Here is a 26952-nt window from a genome sequence, read left to right on the forward strand (position 1 = left end):
GTGTGTGTGTGTGTGTGTGTGTGTGTGTGTGTGTGTGTGTGTGTGTGTGTGTGTGTGTGTGTGTGTGTGTGTGTGTGTGTGTGTGTGTGTGTGTGTGTGTGTGTGTGTGTGTGTGTGTGTGTGTGTGTGTGTGTGTGTGTGTGTGTCTGCATGCGTTCATGCTTACAAGTAGTGTATGAGTTCCATTTATCAGCTGCCTGGGGCACAATGTGGAGGATTTCCCCCAATGAGTTAGTGTGTAACTGCTCTGTCAATACATGCTTGTCAAGGCTGGGGAGAGCGCAGGGGAAAAGGCCCCTCACTCCAACGCACTGAAGCCACTTATTGAGCAGCCAATAGCTATTTACCTCCTGACAGTGGCAGGCTGAGAGGGGCCCAGCCCGGACAGGGAGACTCGGCAGCTCAGTCCCCTCTCTCAGGGCCTCTTTGCTGGGGCAGCCTGCTTTGAAACAGGCCCGTTCAGGCCCAGGAACCAGAACCAGTGGACCTGGACCTCTTCAGAGCGGAGGAAGAGAAGGAGGAGGGGTGTGTGTTGGACTGTTAGTGTGAAGCAGGTTGTCTCCTCAGTCAGAGCTCCTGGTCTTTGCAGGCCCTGGCTTTGTCTCCAGCCTGCTGCTGTAAAGCCATACTTCCTCTCTGGAATCTCTATGTTGACAGAGAGCATCTGGGCTCTGGGAGAGCTTCCAGCCCGCTGGTCCTCCAGTCTCCACACACTACTGCTTCCAGTCTGGAGTTCCCCTCGAGGTACTCCTCACTCCCTGGGCTTGATTCCGATGTCTGTTGGCCTGTGTCTGCACCCAATGCTCCCACCCCTCCTCCCCCTCCCCCTCCTTCCTCTTTCTATCCATCCAGACACCTAAAGCTGGCACTTTTTATCAATGGGTGTTTTGATGGGTGTTTCTTTTAAGCTCCCCTACTTTGATTCGACAAAGAAAAGAATGTTGTCAAGGAGTTGTTCTTCTCCTCCTCTCCTTTTGTTTTCGTAGAACTTCTCGCTCCGGTGAAATTCCCCCTCTTTTGTGGGCTGTGTGGATCTGTGTAGCTCGGCGCTGGGGTTTGGGCTGCCTGTCAGCACACGTTGTGTGTACCTGAGTTACATGGGGAGCGTTAACGCCTGCCATGCCACCACACACTGAGGCTGACTCCTGACACCTCCTAACACACAGGCAGACAACCCCATAACAGAGAGCCGGAGCAGGGTGCAAAAATTAATCAAGGAACATAATTACCCCCCCTGTCGTCCACCCCCCCCCCCACCCCAGCTGCAGAGGTTCCCTCTCCCTGCCAAATCCGTAATGTATTTTATGTTTATTAAGTAGAAATGAGACGTTAATTCCACACAAAAAAAGTCATGCTAGAGCAGCATCTTAAGATGGCCCGCTGTTAAAGAACAGCTGTCCAAACACAGAGAGGGGGGAAAAGAAGAAGAAAAACACATTATATAAACGTTTGACAACAGCTCTGTAATCTGGTATTACTTCCACAAGCAAGGGAGAGGCCGGAGTCGGGCCAAAGTGAACTTGGATACTGTTGTGTCAGGAGGGAGCCGAATGCTTTCTAGAGGTTAGCCCAAGATGTGAGGGGCTACAGACTCATCTTAATCCAGGAGGCTTGTGTGTAATCACTTTTGATGTGCATGTGAACACAAGCAGGTTCAGAATTCCAGCCCTCGCCATGCCAAGTTCAGAGGGCTAGGACCAGGCTGGGGAGGGGAGGGCGCTAGGGGGGGGTATATTAGGAGGGGTTGATGAGGGACGATGGCAGTGGCTTCAGTTTACACTAATTGGCTGGCAGGCAGGCTTGTCTATACTGCCTGGGGCAAGAGGAGTCCCCCCATGTGTCCTCCCTCTCCCTCTCTCCTGACCCTCCCATGTCCCAGCTGATGGGAAGGTGATGGTGTGTATCAGTTCGTGTGTATCAGTATATGTGTACAGTATGTCAGTATGTGAGCTGGCAGGTTTTTAAGGGGAATTCCAGTGAAAGAGAGATGTGAAGTGAACAGAGAATTGTCTGTCTCCTGGGCCTGTCGTGGCCGTGGGGGACATCATACCATTCTCCTGTAGAGCTGTGTCTAGTCTAAGCCCAGTCTGTCTGTTAGAAACTCATGTACTCCGTACAGGACTGTAGTCTGGCGTGCAGGCCTCCTCCATGGAGCAGGAACACCATCTGCATCTAGTTGTCTAGTTCTGTGGTTAGGACCTTGTTGTTGTGGACGTGTAAAAGAGGCTGGCCAGAGACTTGCTGTCCAGCCCATTGCAGACTCGGGAGGTTGGTGGGTTGGCTCGGAGGGTTTGGCCAGTCCTTGCAGCCAGTCCTGTCCAGCCCATTGCAGACTCGGGAGGTTGGTGGGTTGGCTCGGAGGGATTGGCCAGTCCTGTCCAGCCCATTGCAGACTCGGGAGGTTGGTGGGTTGGCTCGGAGGGTTTGGCCAGTCCTGTGCAGACTCGGGAGGTTGGTGGGTTGGCTCGGAGGGATTGGCCAGTCCTGTCCAGCCCATTGCAGACTCGGGAGGTTGGTGGGTTGGCTCGGAGGGTTTGGCCAGTCCTGTGCAGACTCGGGAGGTTGGTGGGTTGGCTCGGAGGGATTGGCCAGTCCTGTCCAGCCCATTGCAGACTCGGGAGGTTGGTGGGTTGGCTCGGAGGGATTGGCCAGTCCTGTCCAGCCCATTGCAGACTCGGGAGGTTGGTGGGTTGGCTCGGAGGGATTGGCCAGTCCTGTCCAGCCCATTGCAGACTCGGGAGGTTGGTGGGTTGGCTCGGAGGGATTGGCCAGTCCTGTGCCCAGACTCGGGAGGTTGGTGGGTTGGCTCGGAGGGATTGGCCAGTCCTGTCCAGCCCATTGCAGACTCGGGAGGTTGGTGGGTTGGCTCAGAGGGATTGGCCAGTCCTGTGCAGACTCGGGAGGTTGGTGGGTTGGCTCGGAGGGATTGGCCAGTCCTGTGCAGACTCGGGAGGTTGGTGGGTTGGCTCGGAGGGATTGGCCAGTCCTGTCCAGCCCATTGCAGACTCGGGAGGTTGGTGGGTTGGCTCGGAGGGATTGGCCAGTCCTGTGCAGCCAGGCACTTTTCAAGAGTGACTGAGCACAAAGATGGAGGGAGGGAGGAGAGAGGGTGACGTAGGCTTGGAGAGAGAGCGGGAGAGAGAGATAGAAAGGAAGAGAGAAGAGTGTGGGGAGAAGGAAGGGGGGAAGGTTTAACGAGTAAGGAGAAGTCATGACTTGGCAAGGGTGATTGTAGTACACACACACACACACACACACACACACACACACACACACACACACACACACACACACACACACACACACACACACACACACACACACACACACACACACACACACACACACACACACACGTCCTCTGGGTTGGCTCATAGACATACAGGCCATGCCAGTGCAGGGCTGTGGTGTATGGATCACGCGTGCGCTCCTTCCTCTGTCTTCTCAGTCAGCGTGCCGTGGAGCGGCTTCAGGTGCGGTTACCGTTGGCAGCAGATCTCCAGGCCTACGGCAATTAACAGGGGAGTAGGCAGGAGGCCAGATGCAACTCTACAAACTTTTAACCTCTCCCTCAACTAATCCCTCCCTACACTAACAACTCTCTCTTGTTCTTTCTTCTTATTCTCTCTCCTTCAGTCCCGCTCTTAATTTCTCCTCCCACACCCTCCTCTCCTTCTCTCTCCCTCTCTCTCCCCTAGTCCCCCTCTCCTTTTAAGTGAAGTCAGTGAGCTGACCTTTAAATAAGGGCTGGAACACTACAGCTGTTACCAACTTCAAAAGGCCGCTCGTTCAGAGTGGAGCCCGAACAGGGGTGAGGGGTGGGGGGGATAATGTGCCTATTAAAACTTACTTAAAGCCCCTTTTACTCCTGTGGCTCTCTGGGCCGAGCTAATCTGACTACGGACAGGCCAGCTATGTCTCCCCTTCAGCCCAGCCCAACTATGTCTAGCAGGAGAAGGATAGACAACACAAAGATACTGTTCACATTGACCCTACTATACAGTATCCCTCTTCTCTCTCGCCGACGGATGTGATCTTCCCACGATGCAGTGCTCTAACAGAGAGGTCACCTCAGACACGCCTTCGCGCCCACTGGTTGTGTTTCATCAGCAGGTCACTTCACTGCTCTGCAAATGGAGCCTCACACATAACTGATTATACACTACTGATTAGCTCACTGCTGGCACCATAGTAAAGCCCTTTGTAGGCGTTTTGAAGTATTTCACTTGGAAGAAGGTGGCTTAATGTAACATTTGAATCAAAGCATGGTCGGTGTTTCAGTGTACGGTATGTACCAAGGTTGAATATGTGATGCAGTATGAATGAATGTGTGGTATGGAGCTGCTGTGAACAGAAACAGCCCTGAATCACCTTCAACCCTGATATTTCTGGAGCCTATTAAAATAGTTCCCCATTTTCATTTCAAACACATCCAGTTACAAACTTTATGGCATTATTACTACTCAGTCCTCCCCCTCCTCCCTCTTCTCTTCCCCCTCCTCCCTCTTCTCTTCCCCCTCTCTTCTTCTCTTCCCCCTCCTCCCTCTTCTCTTCCCCCTCTCCTCTTCTCTTCCCCCTCTCCTCTTCCCCCTCCCCCTCTCTTCCCCCTCTTCTTCTCTTCCCCCTCTCCTCTTCCCCCTCTTCTCTTCCCCCCCTCTCTTCTTCCTCTTCCCCCTCTCCTCTTCTCTTCCCCCTCTTCCCCTCTCCTCTTCTCTTCCCCCTCTCCTCTTCTTCTTCCCCCTCTCCTCTCTTCTCTTCCCCTCTCCTCTTGTCTTCCCCCTCTCTCTTCCCCCTCTTCTCTTCTCCTCCCCCCTCTCCTCTTCTCTTCCCCCTCTCCTCTTCTCTTCCCCCTCTCCTCTTGTCTCTCCTCTTCTCTTCCCCCTCTCCCCTCTTCCCCCTCTCCTCTTTCTCTTCCCCCTCTCCTCTTCTCTTCCCCCTCTCCTCCCCCTTCTCTTCCCCCTCCTCTCCTCTTCTCTTCTCCCCTCTTCCCCTCTCTCTTCCCCCTCTCCTCTTGTCTTCCCCTTGTCTTCCCCCTCTCCTCTTGTCTTCCCCCTCTCCTCTTGTCTTCCCCTCTCCTCTTGTCTTCCCCTCTCCTCTTCTCTTCCCCCTCTCCTCTTCTCTTCCCCCTCTCCTCTTCTCTTTCTCTCCCTTGGAGAGCTGAGCAGCCCCAGTGGACTGCATGGTCTTCTCTTCTTTAATACGAACGCCAAGCCATATCAGAGCCCTCCTTCCCCTCCTCCCTCCCCTCCCTTCGACTGGGCTTCATCACGCATGGGGAACATAGTAAAGTAAACTATGAGAGAGGGGCCTATAACCCGCACACTGCAGCCTTATTTCTGTAGATGAGCGAGGGCTCGAATGGGCTCAGAGAGGCCCATTCTGGGATGCACATTTTCACTCCGACTAAAACACTTAAAAGTCAGCAGCACAGAGAAGAAAAAAAACGTCAAACTTTAAAGGCGTATTATGCACACAGTCTGTAGAGAGTTAAAACTGAGAGCACGTCCCCCCGCCGTCCCCCGCCGTCCCCCGCCCCTCTTGGCCTTCTCAGAACACAAGCAGCTGATATAAATATCAGTAACAAAACAAGACCAGGGGACAGCAGAGGTGGAACTGCTCAATGAATTCCTTTTGCACCCAAATTAGCAGAAACCCACTCCGTTGTGGACGTGTGAAGCTTATCGTTTGAATCAGGGCTGATTTGTGCAGAGATTTAATGCTGGTATGAATAGGAATAGACTACTTCTTGTGCGCTTTAGGAGAGTTGTGTAACATTCATCTCGGACACTAACCAATTCCTATGCTACTACTCTTTAAGTTAAGACAATAGTAGGTAGTTAGTCATTATAAGGGGTCCATTTTGTCACCTATTTCCACTAAACCTTGTTTCGTGACGTAAGTGTTAAGGTGTAGTAGTATTTATGTACAGTATGTCTGTCCTGTGTATGCGTGCATATTTATGTCACACCAATAATTATTTGCCACAGTAAGGTTCTGTTGTGTCTCTGGTCCACGCTAAGCTGTCATTATGAACATGGCTTTCCAGCCTCCTCCCTGTCTCTCTGACTCGGTGCTGCTGACACTGTCTTCCTCAGCTCTCAACGCTTAATTACAGATCTCATAATGATGATGTCATGGCTGTGGCGTCTCCTGACACTCTCGGGCCCATGGACAGGGCTGAGTTGTCTCTCTTCCTCCCCTCTCATAGCCTCTGTAGGTTTACCCTCGACTCACCCATCTTTTGTCTCACCCCTATCCCTCCTCTAACTGCCCTACAGGGACTCTTGTATCAGACCCATTGTCTTAATGACTGGTATCCTTCTATACCTCTACCCCTTCTATACCTCTTTCCCTTCTATACCTCTGCCCCTTCTATACCTCTGCCCCTTCTATACCTCTGCCCCTTCTATACCTCTGCTCCTTCTATATCACTGCCCCTTCTATACCTCTGCCCCTTCTATACCTCTGCCCCTTCTATACCTCTGCCCCTTCTATACCTCTTTCCCTTCTATACCTCTTTCCCTTCTATACCTCAGCTCCTTCTATACCTCTGCCCCTTCTATACCTCTGCCCCTTCTATACCACTGCCCCTTCTATACCTCTTTCCCTTCTATACCTCTGCTCCTTCTATATCACTGCCCCTTCTATACCTCTGCTCCTTCTATACCTCTTTCCCTTCTATACCTCTGCCCCTTCTATACCTCTGCCCCTTCTATACCTCTTTCCCTTCTATACCTCTGCTCCTTCTATACCTCTGCCCCTTCTATACCTCTGCCCCTTCTATACCACTGCCCCTTCTATACCTCTTTCCCTTCTATACCTCTGCTCCTTCTATATCACTGCCCCTTCTATACCTCTGCTCCTTCTATACCTCTTTCCCTTCTATACCTCTGCCCCTTCTATACCTCTTTCCTTTCTATACCTCTTTCCCTTCTATACCTCTGCTCCTTCTATATCACTGCCCATTCTATACCTCTGCCCCTTCTATACCTCTTTCCCTTCTATACCTCTGCCCCTTCTATACCTCTGCCCCTTCTATACCTCTTTCCCTTCTATACCTCTTTCCCTTCTATACCTCTTTCCCTTCTATACCTCTTCCCCTTCTATACCTCTGCCCCTTCTATACCTCTGCCCCTTCTATACCTCTGCCCCTTCTATACCTCTTTCCCTTCTATACCTCTGCCCCTTCTATACCTCTTTCCCTTCTATACCTCTGCCCCTTCTATACCTCTGCCCCTTCTATACCTCTGCCCCTTCTATACCTCTGCCCCTTCTATACCTCTGCCCCTTCTATACCTCTGTTCCTTCTATACCTCTGCCCCTTCTATACCTCTTTCCCTTCTATACATCTGCCCCTTCTATACCTCTGCCCCTTCTATACCCCTGCCCCTTCTATACCTCTTTCCCTTCTATACCTCTGCCCTTCTATACCTCTGCCCCTTCTATACCTCTGTCCCTTCTATACCTCTTTCCCTTCTATACCTCTGTTCCTTCTATATCACTGCCCCTTCTATACCTCTGCCCCTTCTATACCCCTGCCCCTTCTATACCTCTTTCCCTTCTATACCTCTGCCCCTTCTATACCTCTGCCCCTTCTATACCTCTGTCCCTTCTATACCTCTTTCCCTTCTATACCTCTGCTCCTTCTATATCACTGCCCCTTCTATACCTCTGCCCCTTCTATACCTCTGCCCCTTCTATACCTCTGCCCCTTCTATACCTCTTACCCCAGGTGTCCTCCTCTCTCTCCTAGTGTTCCTCATGCCACCCCCCTGATGTTTAGTGTGCGCCTGGGATCCTATGTGATTATTTGTTCTGTGGATGTGGTTATTTAACTTCCCTGCTGAACAAGTAGATAAGGAGCTCTACAACTGTTTTGACAAGAATGGACTTGTGCCAAAAAAAGAGGGAGAATAAAGTGTGTGTCTCTCGGTCTTGTTAACCGCATCATTTCCCATCATCTTCTCTGAGTTTGGAATGTTTACAGGTTACACACTGTTGAGATGTAAATGTATATAAAAGGGCGAGGATAGTTGTTGATTTCTTCTTGTTGGTGGAAGTGTTTGAGTTGTGGAACCAGGCGGTGTGAGGAAGAGGTAGACTGCATTCCTGGGTGACTGAACGGAGTGAATGAAGGGTGTTAAGAAACGGAGGTATACAGGCACTTGAATTCCTCCCGCAACACCTGAGCGGTGAGGTAGATGGTGACTGCAGGCCAAGAGAATGTTGATTGCAAATCTGTGTGGACGTGATGTCTCCTGCTGCACTCTCCCACCTGGGGAATGTGTTACCTAATGGGCCACCAAACTGCCCCAAGACCACATCTCTTATCTTAGATATTAGATGACCCAGCTGGAAAAGAAAAGGGCAAAAAAAGAGGAATCCATCATGAGGAATAAGACCTGTGTAGAAAAACAGGATTGAAGCCTCTTTTTTTTCAGAGGAAAAGAATGGTAGGTAATGTTATCTTGTTCACATTTACAAGAATCCTGCGCGCCGAGGCTATGGGTTTCCAGTTTCTAATATGTATATAAAGTTTCACTGCACAATGGATCTTTTGTGTAGTGCAAACTGAACCCACCCTCCTCCTCCCCCCTCTTGTAAAATAAATGCATTCATGTGCTTGTGGGGCTGCGAGGACTCAGGTTTCTGCTATCTTTGTGTTCCGTGTCGTCACTCGCCCCCACATCTCACACAGGCAGGCGCTCTGCCAGTGCCGCTTCCAGCCACGGATTAGGGAGAATCCGGGGAACAACAGGGTCCTGACAAAACGGCAGCATGACAGGTAACCGAAGTTGCACAGGGGAGAGAGGAGGCAGACGATAATTACGGAGCTTTTTGTTTTCTGGGCACTTTTAGCTGGCTACTTAAGTGCCTGATCCCAAATCTGTGCCTTGTAATTACAGTAGTGGGCCCCATTAGGGCAGAGGTCTTGGGGGGGATTATGCTCCTTCTCTTCTTTCCTTTGTGTGTGTCTATGTGGGTTTGAGCGAGAGTGTGTAGTGTAGTGTGTGTGTACGCAGGCACATTTGTGTCCGTGGTGTCATTGTGGTGTCTATCTAGCTGGCTGGTCAGTCTCCAAGCTTCCACTCACAGTGATAGTCTGTTCACTTCCTGGTCATGATGAGGCTGTGTAGCTCTGCTCTGGGCATGTGTGTGTAGTACAGCAGGGAGCCCCTCTCTTCTTGTGTCACACAGCCACAGAGCCAGGCAGAGGAGCAGGAAGAGAGGGGCCTCCACCAGACTGATCCACCTGTGTCCACTATCTTCATCCCCCACCTCTCTCTCCTCCCTCCCTCTTTCTTTCCCTCTCTCCTTCTCCTCCCCCCTCTCTCTGCTCTCTCCTCCTCCTCCTCTCCCTCTCCATGCTGATGTGGGGAGATTTGTGGTGATTATGACAGGGCTGTCACAGTGATGAGCGGGCGGCGTGGCGTGTGTCATGTCGACTTGACGGGCCCTTTTGGTGTCACGTCTGTGGAGACGGGGCGGCGCCCGGGCCGGGCCGGAGCAGACACCAGGTTAACAGACGAGCAAGGCCTCTTACGAGCAAGGCCTCTTACGAGCAAGGCCTCTTACGGAGGGATTTGTAGTCAGCCAGAGATCAGGGGGCAAAGCCTGGCATTGTCTTTAAAGGAGCAAGCAGCGGGCCTGAGTAGGCAAACAAACAAGACAGAGGGACTAAACCACTGGGCACCAAATATGGGTCGGCTGAAAATGACACATCGCTGCCTCCACCCTCTGGGCTCGGGACAGTAACATGGGCTGTCATGCTGTGTGAGATCCATCCCAACCAGCCAACGTGAGATAGATCCTGCCTCTTTAAGCTGCTCGCTTTCTTAATAGATTCGTAAGCACAGGCTTTAGTGCATGTTAAACCAGGATTACCCAATCAATTATGGCCTGTACCAACTAGGATGACTTAAAACACTACATTTTTCTTGTTTAGAGGCTAAAAGCAGGGAAAACTAATGGAGCGGTGCTGCCGTTGATAAGAAGAGCAGTCTACCAGGGGTCACAGTGACTCCAGACATAGGATGCCGCGAGGCAGAGACAACACTCCAGCTGCATCATGGGTAGTGGACGGTCCAAATGGCTGCACATCGGCTCATCTGAAGATTTGTAGAGCTCAAAACTTTCGCATACTTAAGAGCTGGGGAATGGGGAAATGACACTCACTTTTGGTTTGACACAGAGGACTCCAGTGACATGGATCCTAGTAGTTGTGGAGAAAGAAGTCAGGTACCTGCAGCATGTTTAAGGTCCAGGCCATGAGAAGCTGTGTGAATAGTTGGAGTGTTTTGAGTGGGTGTGGAGAGCTGTGGGGGTGAAAGGGAAAAGTAATAAATATACACTGTCATAAGCTCTTCATCCATCTAGTCTTTCACTGAAGAACAGAGTGAGCTGGGCTGGAGCTAACCTTCCTGGAACCTGATATGGGAGGTGTGTGAGTGTATCTTTGTAAGTGTGTGCGTGTGTGTGACCTCCATCCGGATCCACCCCAGCTTTGAGAATACACACACACCCGGCCTCTCACTGAACTCTGCTTTTGTTTACATTTTAATCACAATTAACAGCTGTAGCCTGCTGTACAATGCCTAGCTAGCATGTATGGACATATACTTGTCAAACCAGATTTCTCCGCTCAGGTGTGTCTGTGTGTGTTTGTTTGCTTTCTCCAATGTGAACTACCGCACACTCTTAACATTCTGCTAGCGCTAACGCACTGAAGCCCTGTGTCGTCCTGTAGTCCTAAGGTGGCTCAATGTTGGCTGACTAGCTGTCTGTCATGTTAGGTCCTCTGTCTCCCATCACAGAGTGTTAGACCCTGGTCTGCAGTGAAGAGTCCCCTTTAGAGCTGGCCCTTAGAAAAGGCCTGGATGTCATTTTAACCTCTTCAGAGGGGTCAGTCCCTTTAAAGAGACTGAGTTCAAGACCATAGAAGAATCCTGCTAGACCTCTCTCACAACTCTACCTCCCCCACATTCCCTCACTCGTTCACCTTTCCCCACGTTGTCAGTCAGTGGCGAGTGACTGGTGACTAACAGGCCTCTCCTGAGAAGTCAGCTGTCTTAGAGGGAATAAAGAGTGATCTGTCTTTAAGTAAATAAAGAGTTGCCCAGCACTCAGTCAGGCCTAATAGGAATGTGTTATTGATGCTGTAGGTGGATGGAGCTGGGGCCCGGGCCGGTGAGTAGGCTGTGTCAGGAGGTGAAAGGGCCCGGACCACTCCACATGGTCCACTGTAGAGGGACAAAGGCCAGGCATACAGGCCAGGTGTCCTGTTACCCTGTTGGGGCTGAGTGAGGCCTGAGGCTGGGCCTGTGTTTATAAAACATTTATACATACGCATAAAGCGTATTGTATTGTTTCTCTGTGTTCATAATTACTGAGGTTCATTTGATCTGAATGAGAATGCTGTTGAATGGTACCGTAGGTTCCCTTACACAGTTGTCAGTTTTTATCAAGTGAAAAGAGAGAGCCAAAAGGAAAGAAAAGAGCCCAACAGAATCCAAAACTGGTGAGAACAGCAGAAAAACTAAACAAAAAAATGTGACTGTTTGTCCCCATTTTTAAATGAATCCTACTTAATTAAGAAGCAATGAGAGGCCACAGATAGCATTCCTTAATTAGCTTACGCTGGCTGTTGTAACCAGATCCAGTGCATTAATGACAACACAGGCCCTGTGAAAAGCATCATTGTTCTCCAGATAATTGTCCTTTTAGTTAACACGGCCAGGAAAAGGCTGTCCTTGTTAGGGGAGTTGGCTGGGGCTGTGGACAGCCGGAGGGGAGGCAGGGATGGGACTGGGACTGGAACTGGCCCTGTGCCCGTCGTGACAAGCCCACTTGTGCCCTCTGCTGCAATCTCCTTGGCATGCAGGGGAATTAGCCTTCCCTGGGGTGAGGCAGGGGGGCCTTAATTATATACCCTGCATCTTAATGAATGAAGAGGGATCAATAAAATAAGGCAGATGTATGCAAACAGCATGCTAATTATGCTGCCTAATGACGCCTCATGTTGCTGGCAGAAGAGACCTGGGAGGAGAGGGGGAAGGAGAAGGGTGGATGTCAAGGTGCCAAATCCAGAGATGCGAATGAGTATGCAAAGAAATCTATTTGAACAATGTCAATATTCTAGACTAAATGTTTACCTACCTAGAAACAATGGATGTGAGTGGTGTTTGGCCTCTGAACTTACAGTGTTTCATTAGCAAGTTAGTTCCTGGATCAGATCTTATCTGGCTGGAGTTTTATATTTCTCTGGCAGACAGGGGAGAAGCACAGTGAATGTCAGGACAGACAGAGACAGAGACAGAGATAGATGGGGGTTGTACGGGACAGAAGGGTTTGGGTGTACAGGGGTGGATGTGGGTGTAAGGGGGTGTAGGTCCAGGGTGGGGAGGCTGGTTGGTTTGGTTCACCTGTTTGGAGCTTGGCCTGCACCTCTGAGGTCTCCATTGTATCAAGCCAGCCAGAGCTGTTAGAAACTCTATACCTGCCTTTACGAAGAGAGGGAGGGCAGCCAAGAATGAACTGCTGCTTCATCCTGGCAGCCAACGACCATGCTGTCTGCCTCCATTCATGGTGAACATGAGAGGGGAGGGAGGGAGGGAGGGAGGGAGGGAGGGAGGGAGGGAGGGAGGGAGGGAGGGAGGGAGGGAGGGGGGGAGGGAGGGAGGGAGGGAGGGAGGGAGGGAGGGAGGGTAGAAACAGTGCTGCTGATGAGTCCCTCTAAACCTTGAAAGGAGGGAAAAGGTGGATTAGTTGAGCGAGGAATTATGTATCTTTGTCTGGGGGCTCGGTGTATCTGGTCAGGTTCTGCCAGGAAGAAAGACAGTGTTCTGAAGTAAAATAGATAAAACACACGTCTGCACTTCCTCATCGAGAGAGGGGGTGGCTGGGCTGGCGTTGGGGAGCGGTGTCCGATTACACAACGTTTCACATTTTAGCACCGCTCTCTCTTTTTGCTTTGTCTATGTAAACCTCTCTGTTATAAAACAACATTTAAGGGTGTTTTGTCCTCTTGTCTTTGAGGATGTCTGGAAAGAGCACCACTGGCCCATGGCCTGACGCCAGCAGCTGTCTGCTACAGAGACTAGCCATATCATCAGATGTTTGTCAGTGGGAGTGGAGAAAATCCCAGATTTGTGACAGGATGGGCATCCTCTATCTGAAAGACAGCAAGGTTCACTGTGTCAGGCTGCATTACAGTAATGAAACAGAAACTGGCTCCATCTCCAGCCAATGAAGCCTCCCTCTACGTAATGCATCAGATGCTTTATAGCACCTGTGTCCGAGCAGGCTGAGGGTTTGATAATACACCCCTGCAGCCCCCACCCCCAGCCTTCCTCAACCCCTGGGTGACAGTGAAACCCCAGCACACCTCCAGAGGCCAGGACAGTCCAAGGAGAGACCAGAGAACAGGTGGTGACACCGCGCGGCCCAGGAGTATATTATTGACCAGGGTCCAGTGGCAGGATTGATTGCTTTATTGTATTGCCATGAACCTCAGTGGCCGGAGACATCTGGTTAACCCTGGCCTGGCCGCAGCGCCACAGTGACCCTCACCTTAGCTAAAGAGTTATGTGGCTTTGACCTGATCCCTGATTGGGAAGGGGTTGACCTGCCCAGCCAGACGCTGGACTGAGAGGACAGCTAATGTTGCGTACTCCTCATCTCTTCTCTCTGTGTCAGGCCAGCCTGCTGGGTGATTTAGAGGCTGGGGGTTGGCCGGAGCCGCCCTGCCACAGGACTGACCATGTGCCCTGAATCCAGACCCTCTAGACCCCAGAGATGACCTGGCGCTGTTCATCATGTCAGCAGAATGGGAGAGGGATCGAGACCAGGGACAAAATTATCATTCATCTCCACCAAATTACACCAAAAACACTGCATAATCAATACATCTCCATCACCCATCCTCACCTCAGCCCTAATGGTCAAGCAGACGGCCGGGGCGCTCTCTCAGTAAAGGAGATTTATAGTCCTTACACCAAGCCACGGTGCTAAAAAACCCATTTATCATGAAATATGGACGAGATAGGGTATGGAGACACATCTTCACTGTGGCTTCACTAAACCCAGTAGAACTGAACCCCATGCCCTCTCTGCTGCATTCAACCACAGGCAAATGAGCTGCAGGCCTAGTTTTATGGAGGTAGAGGCCATAGTGGCTAACCTCGCACCCCAAATACAAGGAAAGAGGGGAGGCTGCACAGGGGGTGCTCCTCTTGCTTACATACAGCCCCCCTCCTTTCCCCTTCCCTGTCTCACCCCTTATCTGACAGACAGACAGGTTCTCCTGCTATAGCTCCATACTTTTAGCTGTCAGTCCCTGCTCCTCATCAAGGGGCTCCAGACAAGCACAGCAGAAGGTTAAAACATGCACTCAACAAGCTTGGTAAACAGTTGTTTCTGCTACATGTCTCCCCCCTCTCTCTCTCTACCTTTATTCTCTATCTTTGTTGTATTTGTTAGTTTCTTCAGTAGCAGCTTCCAAGGTTTCCCTCAAAGGGACGTCGAGAGAGAGAGAAGGATGAAGGCTTAAATGTTTGACTTACGGAGTCTTATTTTAACGATCTGAGAGACATCCGATCCCAGCTCCTCTACTGTACCTGCAAACAGCAACATGGCTCTTTCCCTCTCCCCTGTTTACAATGCAGTTGTATTTCTCATCACAATTTTAAGCTGTTTCATTCTCCCTGATAAACAAGAGGCAAGGATGGCGAGCGGAGAAGGGTGCTGTTTGAAGTGGATCCTCTAGTCCTCTTCAAAGACAGATTTGTAGAGGGGGGGAGGGATCTCCTCAGAACTGGGCCCGGGTTCTGGAAAGGCTCTGCTTGTTGATGCACTTCATCCAGCTTTGCTGCTTTACCAAATGGGAACGTCCAGAAGGCCCCAGAGGGTTGAACAATCACCTCTGTCCATAATCAGCCTTCATCAATCCCACTTCAGGCTATATATAGACCAGGCCTATTTACTGACCGCTATATTTGGATCATTAAGGAGATTTCTCTGTCATCGTGTTGGAGCACGTTGTTGTCTTCTATTGCTTTCATCAGTTTCCAGATGATGGTACGGACGTTACATGATGGCAGGGCCTCCGAATGAAAGTGGGTGATGGAGGCCCAGCTCCCTCTAATGTAATGACTGTGCCCAGGAAGTGTGAGTGGTGTGTCTGTGTGGAGGCCAGCCTGGGTCCTGAGACAGCAGGCAGGAGGAAGGAGTCAGGAGGTAGGAGTCAGGAGGTAGGGTAGGGTGTTTTGTTTTTACAGGCACTCCCAACATACCTGCCCATAGAGGGGAATGCACCGCTGCCACGCCCACGCAACTCAACTGCAGGCGCTATCTACTGCTAATTACCAATAATCATATAGTGGTGGCAGGACAAACAGGTGTAACCTCTGTGCTCTGAGTGTCAAAACACCCTCCAACCCCCCACCACATCTTTCTCTCAAAGTACAAGAACAGAACTCCAGAGCATAACGTATTAAAGAAGCACGCAATAGGCATTAAGGTGCGCTCTGTAAGAGCCTATTGTTTTTGATGTCCCTGCAGAAGGCACCTCTCTCCCTCCCTCACTCCCTCTGTTCCAATTAACACTCAGCCCCCATTACATTGATTGGGAGGGGTGTAGTATTGGATAGGTGAGCCATGAACACATTGATCACATTGACCGGATGTATGAACCATGAGAAATGGAAAATGTTGAGCTGGAGCTTTCTTTCCTAGCAGTAGAGTGTCGAGAAAGTGCAAGCGGAACGACTGCTGCTGGTGGTAGCCGTTGAGTGTGTGTGTGTGTGTGTGTAGGTGGTAGACTGGGCGTGGGTGTGTGTGTCGTTGTGACAGGGCTCAGTACGGGGGCTTTCATGTGGTTTCAGGGGGCTAATAGCGTGAGGCACACGCCACTCCTTAGCTCTTTTCTACTGGGGCCTTGAGTGTGGCAGTACTCTTTGTCCCCCCACGTGCAGACCCCACCCCTCCTCAACCCTCCACCCCTCTATAGCCAGTCAAAGGGCAAACCGCCCCGCCACCCCACCCCCCTAAAGGTGCACCTGGCATTATAGAGTCCAGTCCAATTAGGACTCCCCAATTACAGGTCCTGGGCCAATTAGTCACCCTCTCATCTTACACTGCCCCTTCCCCCTCCCCCCTCACATTGCTAATATTAGGGCATCTGTCAGGGATGGAGCTGAACGCCCTACTAGAGAGTGGGGGTGGGGGTGGGGGTGATGTTCTTAACTGCACGGCAGGAGAAAGAATGTTCTCTGTTCCTGTGTATATTGTGTAGAGATAATGGTGGAGATGTAAATACCGGTAACAGGACATGAATCACGCTGCAGGTCCCATCGACAAACCCCAACACGCACATATATTGGAAGAAAAAATGAACTCTGGGTAATTTAAGCTGTCAAGTTGTAATTTGTTGTGAGACTCAACTGGAACTTCTAGGGCAAGACAGTTGGCCTTGCAGTACTTTTCACCTCTGTGACTATGTACACTGAGCTTACAAAATATGAGGAACACCTGCTCTTTCCATGACATAGACTGACCAGGTGAATCTAGGTGTAGGCTATTATCCCTTGTTGATGCCACCAGTTAAAATCACTTCAATCAGTGTATATGAAAGGGAAGAGACAGGTTAAAGAAGGATTTTTAAGCCTTGAGACAATTGAGACATGGATTGTGTTTGTGTGCCAATTCAGAGGGTGAATGGGCGAGACAAAAGATTGAAGTGCTTTTGAACAGGGTATGGTAGTAGGAGCCAGTTTCTGTCAAGAACTGCAACAATGCTGCGTTTTTTCATGCTCAATAGTTTCCTGTGTGTATCAAGAATGGTCCACCACCCAAAGGACATCCAGCCAACTTGACACAAATTGGCGAAGCCAGCATCCCTGTAGAATGCTTTCAACACCTTGTAGAGTTAATGCCTGACGAATTGAGGTGTTTCTGAGGGCAAAAGGGGGTTCAACTCAATATTAGGAAGGTGTTCCTAATGTTTTGTACACTCTGCATGTGTATATTTGTCACTGTTTTGTGTGTGTGTGTGTGTGTGTGTGTGTGTGTGTGTGTGTGTGTGTGTGTGTGTGTGTGTGTGTGTGTGTGTGTGTGTGTGTGTGTGTGTGAGCACTGTATTGTATGTGCATACTCGTGGCCCCTTGCCAGTTTCTTGCTGGCAGTTGTAGAGTCTCCTGCCTATGCCCAGTACACTGGCACCCTCGCCTGAGTGGAAACTCACAGCTCCAGAGAGGGATTTCATTCACAATATGGCACTATATCTGGCTGCTCTCCCTGACCCCACACACACACACACACACACACACACACACACACACACACACACACACACACACACACACACACACACACACACACACACACACACACACACACACACACACACACACACACACACACACACACACACACACACACACACACACACCACACACACACACACACACAGAGTAGTGGAGACCTGGCAGCTGTGCTCTCCTCTGTAACATATTATCTCATCGTATGGGGGATTGAGTAGAGCAGTCCAAAGGCCCGGGGTTAAGATTCAGAGTGCTTTGGTTGTGATCTCTCAGCCTGGTGTTTCCTTTAGTATTCAGATAGCACTCTCCCCAGAGCTAGAGCTTGTTTATCTTGTTAGCCGGCATGCTCTTTCAATGTCAAAACAATGACATCATTAATTAAACGTGTATTAAATGCGCCATTTTCAAGGTCCACTAGGCAGTGCTTCTGAGCCACGCACATTCCCCCCGGTTTCTGCCCTGCATTTCTTACATAGGGAGTTATGTGAGTAACAGTAGTCAGTACTGTGTGGTATTTTTGTTAGTTTAGTTTAGTTTTTAGCCGTGCTCCCTTCGTGCTGTCCGTAAGTGAGCATGAGTTATCTCTGCTGGTATCATGGACCTACTTCTGTGTGGCGTCTCTGGTCACTGATCTGATGCCCATCTCCGTCTGTCGTAATTGTGTGTGTGTGTGTGTGTGTGTGTGTGCGCACCCGTGTGCGTGCATGTACCCATATGTACATATGAGATAAGTCAACATTGCAAACACCTTAGTTTGCTCACTCTGGCCACACAATAAAGAAGAACTTCAGCCAAACTGCCTGCATGTACACAGAACAGCCACCTCCAGTGAGTGAGTGAGTGAGTGTGAGCGAGGGAGAGGGTGAGTGAGTGAATTAGTGAGCCTGTTTGGTAACAGAACCAACAGTCACCAACCCCCATAGATAGAGTTAGCCTAGCTAGAGCAGCGCTACAGTTAGCCTAGCTAGAGCAGCGCTACAGTTAGCCTAGCTAGAGCAGCGCTACAGTTAGCCTAGCTAGAGCAGCGCTACAGTTAGCCTAGCTAGAGCAGCGCTACAGTTAGCCTAGCTATGGCTTACTCCAACCTGATCCTGTTTCCCTGGGGGCTGTTCCATCATCTTGGTTTGAGTTGATGGACAGCTGTTTATCTGAGCTTGGTGAATGGGGCCAGTTTGTCTCTCTCTCCCTCTGACTTTACCTGGTGTACCTCTGCCAAGGATAACTGCGAGGGTGTGGTCTAATTTGTCTGTTTGTTCTAAACATGTTCGTCGTTTCCTTTAATATAGGTGTGTTAGTGTTACTCAAGTCCCTCCTGGCCTGTGAGCAAGACCCTGTGAGACCCTGGGTGGATAAAGTGTGTGTGTGTGTGTGTGTGTGTGTGTGTGTGTGTGTGTGTGTGTGTGTGTGTGTGTGTGTGTGTGTGTGTGTTGTGTGTGTGTGTGTATGTGTGTGTATGAGAGAGGGCGCGAGAAAGCAAGACACACAGTAAGCCTTCAGGCTTCTCCCCATGTCTCCCTCTCCCTGAGAGATGCATCTTTCATTGGTTTGTAGCCCCTGATCCTGCAGCTAATTACTCAGCAATGTAAATTACAGTAGGGCTGAGCTGAGCCCTGGCCCCTACTGGCCCTGTCCATCAGCTCCCTCTCTCCTCTCTTTTCCCCTCCCAGCTCTCCTCCCTTCCCTCCACCCTCCCCTGTAGCTCCCAGCTAAACAGAACAAGCCACATCTTAGTATACACCCCTCTTTGAGGGAACCCGGGAATAAATCCCTAGCAGATGATATTTTCTTTACTCTCTCTCTCTCCTTCTCTTTCTCACTCTCCCTCTCTCCATCTGAACTGCTTACCCCCTGCACCGCATGTGAAGTTCAGAGTGAAAACATCTTTGGTTAATATTTAACTGCTAGGTCCTGGGGTAGACTGGTGGAGTGCGGAGAACTAGGCTAGTTGGACACACACAAACAAACGAACACACAGCGGCTCAGTGAAGATGTGTGTCTGTTCTCTGAGGAATGTGTGGGTCCTCTTCCAGCCTTTGACCTTCAGACCCCAGGCTGACATGTGACTGAGATTCTTCAGCTCTGCAGAGGGCTGCAGGACACACACACAGACACACACACACACACACACACACACACACTTGTATCTAGCCTGTCTGAAATAGAAGCCAGTCACTCGGGAGCAGTAGTAATATCCTGCACTGTGCCCACAGCCCCCCCCAATGAGATAAGACTCAAACCACAAACAAATAAAGAGCATTGAATTGGCTATAGGTGGAGGATCAGTGACTGTTCTAAGATGGTGCTGGGGCTGTAGTTCTCCCTGTGGAGCGTGGGTACTGTAGTGTTTCTCTCCTCGGCTCGGCTAGCTGCGCTCGGCGGGCCGCCCAGCTGGGAGCCAGATGTGGCAGGCATGTCATGTGGTGCTGGAAGGCAGGAGATAAGAGAGGCAGGGCCCGGTCTCTGGTTCGGGTCTGCTCCGCAGCGGTTCAACTAGATGTTGCGGTCGGTACGATCTGAACTTTGACAGGTTGTGTCATGCTTAATGCCTCACTTCCCAAACACAGCTCAGTAGGGCTGATTTATATCTAACAGGTGCTGCAGTGGGCAGGCAGTGCAGGCAGTGGGATGAGAGGAGCGGTGGAGAGAGGAGAGGACGGCATGTGGCCATTTCATTAAGGCGGTAGAGCCAAGGGGAACAAGGGCTACAGTGTGTGTATGGAGACGAGGGGCAGGACTCTGCTCTTTCTCAAACACAGCCACAGTCCACGGCCCCTCAGCTTGGCCTGCCTGGCTGGTTGTCACTTCACTCACTGCCTAGATCAAGTCTGACGAAGAGAGGGAGGAGGAAGAGGGGACTCACAAACACTTCTCATGCTTCTTAAAATATCAGACTGTTTTTCTTCCTGTCTCTCTGTTTCCTCTCTCTATCTCTGTTTCCCTCCCCCTCTCTCTCTCCATTTCCTCCCTCTCGCTCTGTCCCCCCCCCTCTCTCTCTCTGTACCCCCCCACCCCTCTGTCTCTCTCTCTCTCTCTCTCTCTCTCTCTCTCTCTCTCTCTCTCTCTCTCTCTCTCTCTCTCTCTCTCACTCTCACTCTCTCTCTCTCTCCCTCTCACTCTCTCTCTCTCTCTCTCCCTGGCAGCCATCACAATGCCCGGCTTGTCTGTGAGAGTTGACGTGCCAACAACTTTGATCGTCTTATGTTTTTCAGTGCAGTGTCGGATTTCCCCCCAGCCTCCTATCAGAGCCCTGTGGTGTCCTTCTCACCCCCCACTGTCTCCCTTCTAGAGGGATCACTACTGAGAGATGCCCTCGCTCTCTCCTTCTCCCTCAATTCCTCCCTCCCGGCTCCAGTAGCAGTCCCAGGGGTCCGTTCTCCTCTGGTCCTGATACATAGATGGATATTACCCCAGGACCAGACCAGACCAGAGCAGAGCAGGCATCCCAGGCCGTTAGGACATTAGCCAGATGAGACCGGTCCATTGTTTAGTGTTTTGTTTTATGAGCAGGTCATTCTGTCTCTGCTGTTGGCAGTCAGTTGTCCCCACCCTGGGTATAGTGAGTCAGGGCCCTCAGGAGGTCTGGGGTTCAGTGCTGGCCTGGCCTGGACTGCAGTGGTCTGCTGGGCCTGTCTGTCTTGGAATCTCATCGCTCCTCAGCCATCTTCAACACAATCCGGCTACATGGTTTGGTATTAGGAACGGTTGTGAATGAGTTCAGTTCTGCTTTACTCCTTGAATTGTTTTTGCATAGCTGCAGTTTTCCGCGGAGACTAAAATGTCGTTTGATGTTCTAACACTGAACGCAGAGCGTCGAGGCCTCTTTCAGCGCCGCCCTCCAGGCCACCTTGTTACACACTTAACAACTTGTTTTCTCTTTGTGTTTTTCTTCCCTCTTCCTCTGTTGACAGTTCCTCATCGCTGCTCTGCTCTGAAGGAATGCGCGTCACCTCTCAAAGTTTAACTTGGCTTCTGTCCTTGTAGACCGTGGGGCAGGTTCTGAACCTTTTCTAACACGGTGATTGCATCAAGATATGATTTATGAGTGTTCTGTGTACAAACCGCCACACTGTTAACGATGACGTGTACCATCTGTAGGTAGACAGGTGCTGAATGCCCTTGACTCCAGAGACATATAGTCCCAATGGACCTTCTCATAGTTCCAACTGCAGTATCATCCCTCCCCTGACATTCATCATTTAAATGGAACTAGACAAGAAATGGCAGATTGTAGTCGCCCAAAAGTCCCAGTTGAAAACGAAAGGGATCCGGATATGACGACTGTAATTTCAGCTGTCATCTCCTCTTTATTTATGTCTCCAGTGAGAATGAGCCTGGGTAGCCTCACTAGCCTGGGAAGCTGCATAGCTCCATGTAAAAATAGCCTGTCACTAAGTGTGAGCACGGGTACCTAATTGGAGCTGTAGTCCAGTGTTGTATGAGAATAGCCAGGCATTACGCGCCAGTGGGATCACTAGTGCATCTCTTTAATTCTCCCTGGCAGTCCCAACTCCCACTCCCACTCCTGAGTTATTCTTTCAAAATGGAGCGGCCTTCACATTTCTGGCTAACTCCGGGTCTGTTCTCTCGTCTTTGTTTTCTCCAAATGCCCGGACATTGAGTGTCCCAACACTCCTCCTTCGCTTCCTTCTATTTAAGCACAGGACACATTATTCCGTTCACTTTATTAACGCTCCATAATTCTTTAAAGGAGGGGAAAGCTGCAGAAATTAGTTCTCCCTCGAGGTTTATTGTTTAAAACGCGCACAGCTCTTTCCCAGCATAAGAGCTTCAACTAAGCAGACAGGAATTCAGGCCTGGCCTCATAAAATAAGTATTTGTGTACCAGAAAGATTTTAGTTTTTTCTTTCCAAATCTTTGTCATTAATGACTTTAGCAAATGTGTAGTGGAGAGTGAATGGAGAGGCTGTCCAGGGTCTTCAAAGGAACCCTGTAATTATTTATCCAGGATATCCCGCTCTAGAATTAGAGGCTGGGTCACCATTGGCTTTCATGCCTTTTTTCTGCAAAGAAATCATTTCCACAGAATGGTTTCACTGGGACACCCTCTAATCCCTACTCTGCTTTCTCTCTCTCTCTGTGTGTGTGTGTGTGTGTGTGTGTCAGTGCTCGGGTGCATGACTATATTATGTAGGCTCATATGCCTCAGCCCATGTTTCATTCTGATGTGTGGAAAGAGATCATAGTTTTTAGTGTCCATTCCTTAGACATCATTCTCCACACATTAGGTCCAGGTCTCAGCTCTCACCCCCAGACAGCTGTCACCCACTCGGGTTTCTTGGTCATTTTGCCATTACATGCTTCTACACCTGCATTGCTTGCTGTTTGGGGTTTTAGGCTGTGTTTCTGTACAGCACTTTGAGATATCAGCTGATGTACGAAGGGCTATATAAATACATTTGATTTGATTTGACATGCCATCTAAATGGTTATCTTATCACCCTCCTCAGGTTTAAACTCTTAACAAAATTCTGGTCCTAACCCGAACCCCCCAGACTGTCTGGTGGCACTGCTTCAGCCATTGTCTGCTAGGCCTGGAAGCTCTATGTAACCCTCCAGCTCCCCCCTTCATTGTCCCCCTGATATCCCTAAATACCCCTGTGGGTGGACCAGATCTGGGCTTCCCTGGCCTTCATATAGCTGGCTTATTGTCACAACTTAACCACTTGTGTCTATGTAATATACTAAAATTTATGAGGCCTTGCCCACTTTGCTCAAAGCCCCTCAACAGTCCATACGTGTGCGTGTACGTGTGTGTGTGCGTGTGTGCGTGTGTGTGTGTGTGTGTGTGTGTGTGCGTGTGCGTGTGCGTGTGCGTGTGCGTGCGCGTGTGCGTGTGCGTGTGCGTGTGTGTGTGTGTGTGTGTGTGTACATGGATGTGTTGGCGTGTGTTCCGTGCCCCTTCAGGCTGTTCCAGAAAGGGAGTGTGTCCCTTTAAGAATGCTCTTCTGAGAATATTTGTCTAATTCCAGGTGCCAGAGATCCCTGTGTTTTACCAGGTGCAGGCCTGGATCATTACAAAGGTATTTGTTTTCCAGATTACATGGTGCGGCCCAGGATTAGAGGCGCGTTATCCCTGTCCCCCTCTGTCTGTCAGGCCCTGATCCCCAGTGTGGGGCCTGGCTGCCTGTGTTCTGCCTCAGTCACACTGGAGGCTAGGCTAGCCTGGCTCCTTGTGCCGTTAGGGATCTGTCACACCACAGCCCAGAATAACCGACCTCCCAGCCTGGGCCACTGTTGGCTGTAAGGGTGGTGGAGGAGGAAGGACAGGAGTTGTCCCTGTCAACAGAGGCTGGGTATGCAGATCAGACTTTCACCCAGCCGTCCTTAATGGGATGAGAAGTAGTGTGGTAAGGACTTTTCCTTGTCCGCCCCTATCCCCTCAATCCCTGGGGTTTAGGATGGGCTGGACAGGACAGGGGAGCTGGGTGAGGTAGAGGGGGGTAAGGACTTTTCCTTGTCCGCCCCTATCCCCTCAATCCCTGGGGTTTAGGATGGGCTGGACAGGACAGGGGAGTTGGCTGGGATGGGCTGGACAGGACAGGGGAGTTGGCTGGGAGGTAGAGGGGGCTAGGGGGGGGTAGTGGGGGTCAAGAAGTCTAGTCCCAGTCTCCAGTAGCTGGACAGCTGAAGTCCTCTCCAAAACGTTTACATAGAGCCTTGCGATTATGATAATAAACAGTTTTATCATCGGCCTCCCAATCAATAATGTGGCTTCTTAAGGTTTAATATTTCAATAGTATTGATCATCTTAACAACTGTGTTTGCGGTTGGCTTGCCTCTACTGCAGGCCTGCAGGAAAAAATGTGTGTGTGTGTGTGTGTGTGTGTGTGTGTGTGTGTGTGTGTGTGTGTGTGTGTGTGTGTGTGTGTGTGTGTGTGTGTGTGTGTGTGTGTGTGTGTGTGTGTGGGTGGGTGGGGACTACAACAAACTGTGAGCAGCAGTTTTTCTTTACAATACAGTTTTTCTGCAGCTATGACTGTTTAGCATGTATAGACACCCTCAGACCAGCGTCTCACCTCACAGAACAACTATGTGGGATCTTCTCTCGTTCCATTCAGTCCTGCTCTATACATGGCTGCCTATCATTTACAAGCATCTAAGCGCCTATAACACCAAAACAGTCCTGCGCTTCTTGTGGCCAGTCCTCTTTCCCCCCATTCCACCCTCATCCTGTTGCAACCAAATTAAATGGACTGAGCGAAAACAGAGAAGTTGAAGGCTCCAAAAGCCCTGTAGTTAGCACATTTAACTTCCATCCTCTCTGGAGAGAAGGCCTGCTTCCCTCATATTTAAACAGGGGGAGATTTGATAATTAGTGAAAATGAATAAAAGGCCTGGCAGACTTTGATCAGAAACATCTCCCCGTTCCCCTGCTGACCTTTGACCTTTGGTTGGAAAGGTGAGTGGGTCTGTGAGTGGGGAGTGGAGGAAGCTAGGGAGTTGTCTTATCTCTCTCGTTCTCTCTCTCTGGGAGTCTCTTCTAAGCTGATCTTCCCAGGAATGGGTAGGAATGGGTAGTCATGGCACTAATCAATCAGACGATAGTCTGATTGATTAGTGCCAGACTAACCTTTCCACTGGGCTTTGGAATGCCCCCTGTGTCCCTGTGCATTCCACACTCAGCCCTGTGAGAAAATGTTCACAGCATGCTATGGAATAGGAGTACTTTTTATACAAGACCATCACTAATCAGTCAACTTAGCCTGCTTGTCTGTCTGTCTGAACTGGGGCAGAGAGGGTGGACGTGTAATTAACTGATCAGCCAGGTGTTTGTGAGCCTCTGTTAGCAGGTAAAGGAGCCCCACCCCCACCCCACACACACACACACACACATGCTCCTGCTAACTCAGGACCCCCCTGCTGTGTTGTGGCGCATGCTGTGCCTGCTCTGTGCACCAGTTTGCCTGGGGGCCAACGGAGGTTTTTGCGGTGTGAGCATGATCGCCCATCTCTGATTATACATCCATAACTTTATCCCAGAGATAATTTATGCATTTACTGAACACAAAGCTTTATCTAAACGAACCACTGGGGACAGCGCATGGAAATAACACAGCGCCGACATCCACTATGGTTTGTTCAAAAAGAAAGATAGCTCGCAGCTGCAGTAACGAGGTTATTTTTGTAGTTATTAAAACAGTGTCTTCTCTGTTTCATTTTCTACCTGACACTTTGCAGAAACTCGCATGCTCCTCCGTAATCTGGAGTCCAAGGTCACAGATCAATTAAAGACGACTGTGATTGCATACAATGTTAAAACAGAAGAGTGGCTTTTGTGCAAACGAATCGCTTAACAAAAAGAACACAGCGAGGAAAACCAATGTCTAACAGTATGCATTTTTAATCTGAATGTATTCAGTCTGCTCCCCCTCTCCCTCTCTGTGGTGTGAGTGAGGTTTCTCTCGTTTGTACTCCCAGTCTGCCACAGCTCAACGGCCCCCCCATGCTGGCTGCTAATTGGCGGGAGACTGGGAGCTTCCTGCTGTGTGTTCGCTGCTTCCCCTCGCTTTGCCACCCCACCAGCTCTTTCTCCACAACTGAGTAATTAACCCACAGCTAATGAACTACTTCTAATTACACACCACTGTTTCCATCGCACCCTCCAAAAGTGAGGAGACACTCTGCCGCCACGTTCCAATCCCTTCTGGAAGGCTTTGAACCTACCTGCTCTCTGATTGGTGAGGTTGTTCAGACTGTCAGGAGCTATATCACAGCCCTGTCACTTTGTTCAAATCAGTTCACCTCTGTTGTGCAACACGGAATGGATTAAGAGAATCTGATGATGTTGCGTAAACGATAACAGCATTTTCAAGGTTCTATTTCAGGTCCATGAACAAAGGAGGCAATTGATACTACAAAATCAATTTGCTCATACTTTCTCTGGCCAAAGAAAAGCAATGTAAGAGCTGAATGGTAACACGCATTAATGCTGTGATACAGAATGGCCTGCAGTATACCAGTACACCTCCAGGGTGCTTTACTGTGCCATATAGTAGTCAGCAGGGCCATTTTTGGCCGAATCTACATCTCATTCCAGAATTTTGGCAGGAAATGTTTTGTTACTGCAGTGATACATGCTGGGAATTGTAGTTTGGCCCACATCCTCTCCTCAGAGCCTGGGACCTGAAGGTGTAGTGGTTGTGGCATGACAGATGCAGCTTGTTTCAGATAGCCCTGCTATCAGCTGCTTAATGTACAGTACTCCCAGCCACACTACACTGACCCCCCCCCCCCTCACACATCACTATACTCCCCTCTCTCCTACCCAGTCAGAGCCCTAGCTTCAGCCTCGGTCTTGACATAGCCACAGCTATTTCTGTTCCACAGACTGATAGCTCCAACTGCAGGTCATTGATTTTACGGGAAGCCCTGTTTACAGACTGAGTGCCATCGACCTGAGGTGACTTTTTGCCTCCTGAAGTAGGAGCAGCACTGGAGCATCCTTGTGTCTGTGTTATACAAAGACAAACACTGGCCTGATTTGAAACACTTTGATGTACTGTGTTAGGAATCATACTTAATTAGCATTGTAACATATTTTGTTAATTGTGTAAAAACTAATTGGCCTAGATGTTAGTACTGTATATAGTAGAGAAAATTGGTCTGGGGGTGA

At 49.9% G+C, this 26952-nt stretch overlaps 1 protein-coding gene across 1 annotated transcript in view; it reads left to right on the forward strand.

Annotated features, from left to right (window-relative positions):
- The window catches only part of LOC135552978 (zinc finger homeobox protein 3-like), a 78361-nt gene that overhangs the window by 36574 nt on the left and 14835 nt on the right, over positions 1 to 26952 (forward strand). The gene's annotated exons all lie outside the window — the stretch shown is intronic.

The sequence above is a fragment of the Oncorhynchus masou genome, chromosome 2 (assembly GCF_036934945.1).
Source record: "Oncorhynchus masou masou isolate Uvic2021 chromosome 2, UVic_Omas_1.1, whole genome shotgun sequence".
In the NCBI taxonomy this organism is placed as follows: domain Eukaryota; kingdom Metazoa; phylum Chordata; class Actinopteri; order Salmoniformes; family Salmonidae; genus Oncorhynchus; species Oncorhynchus masou.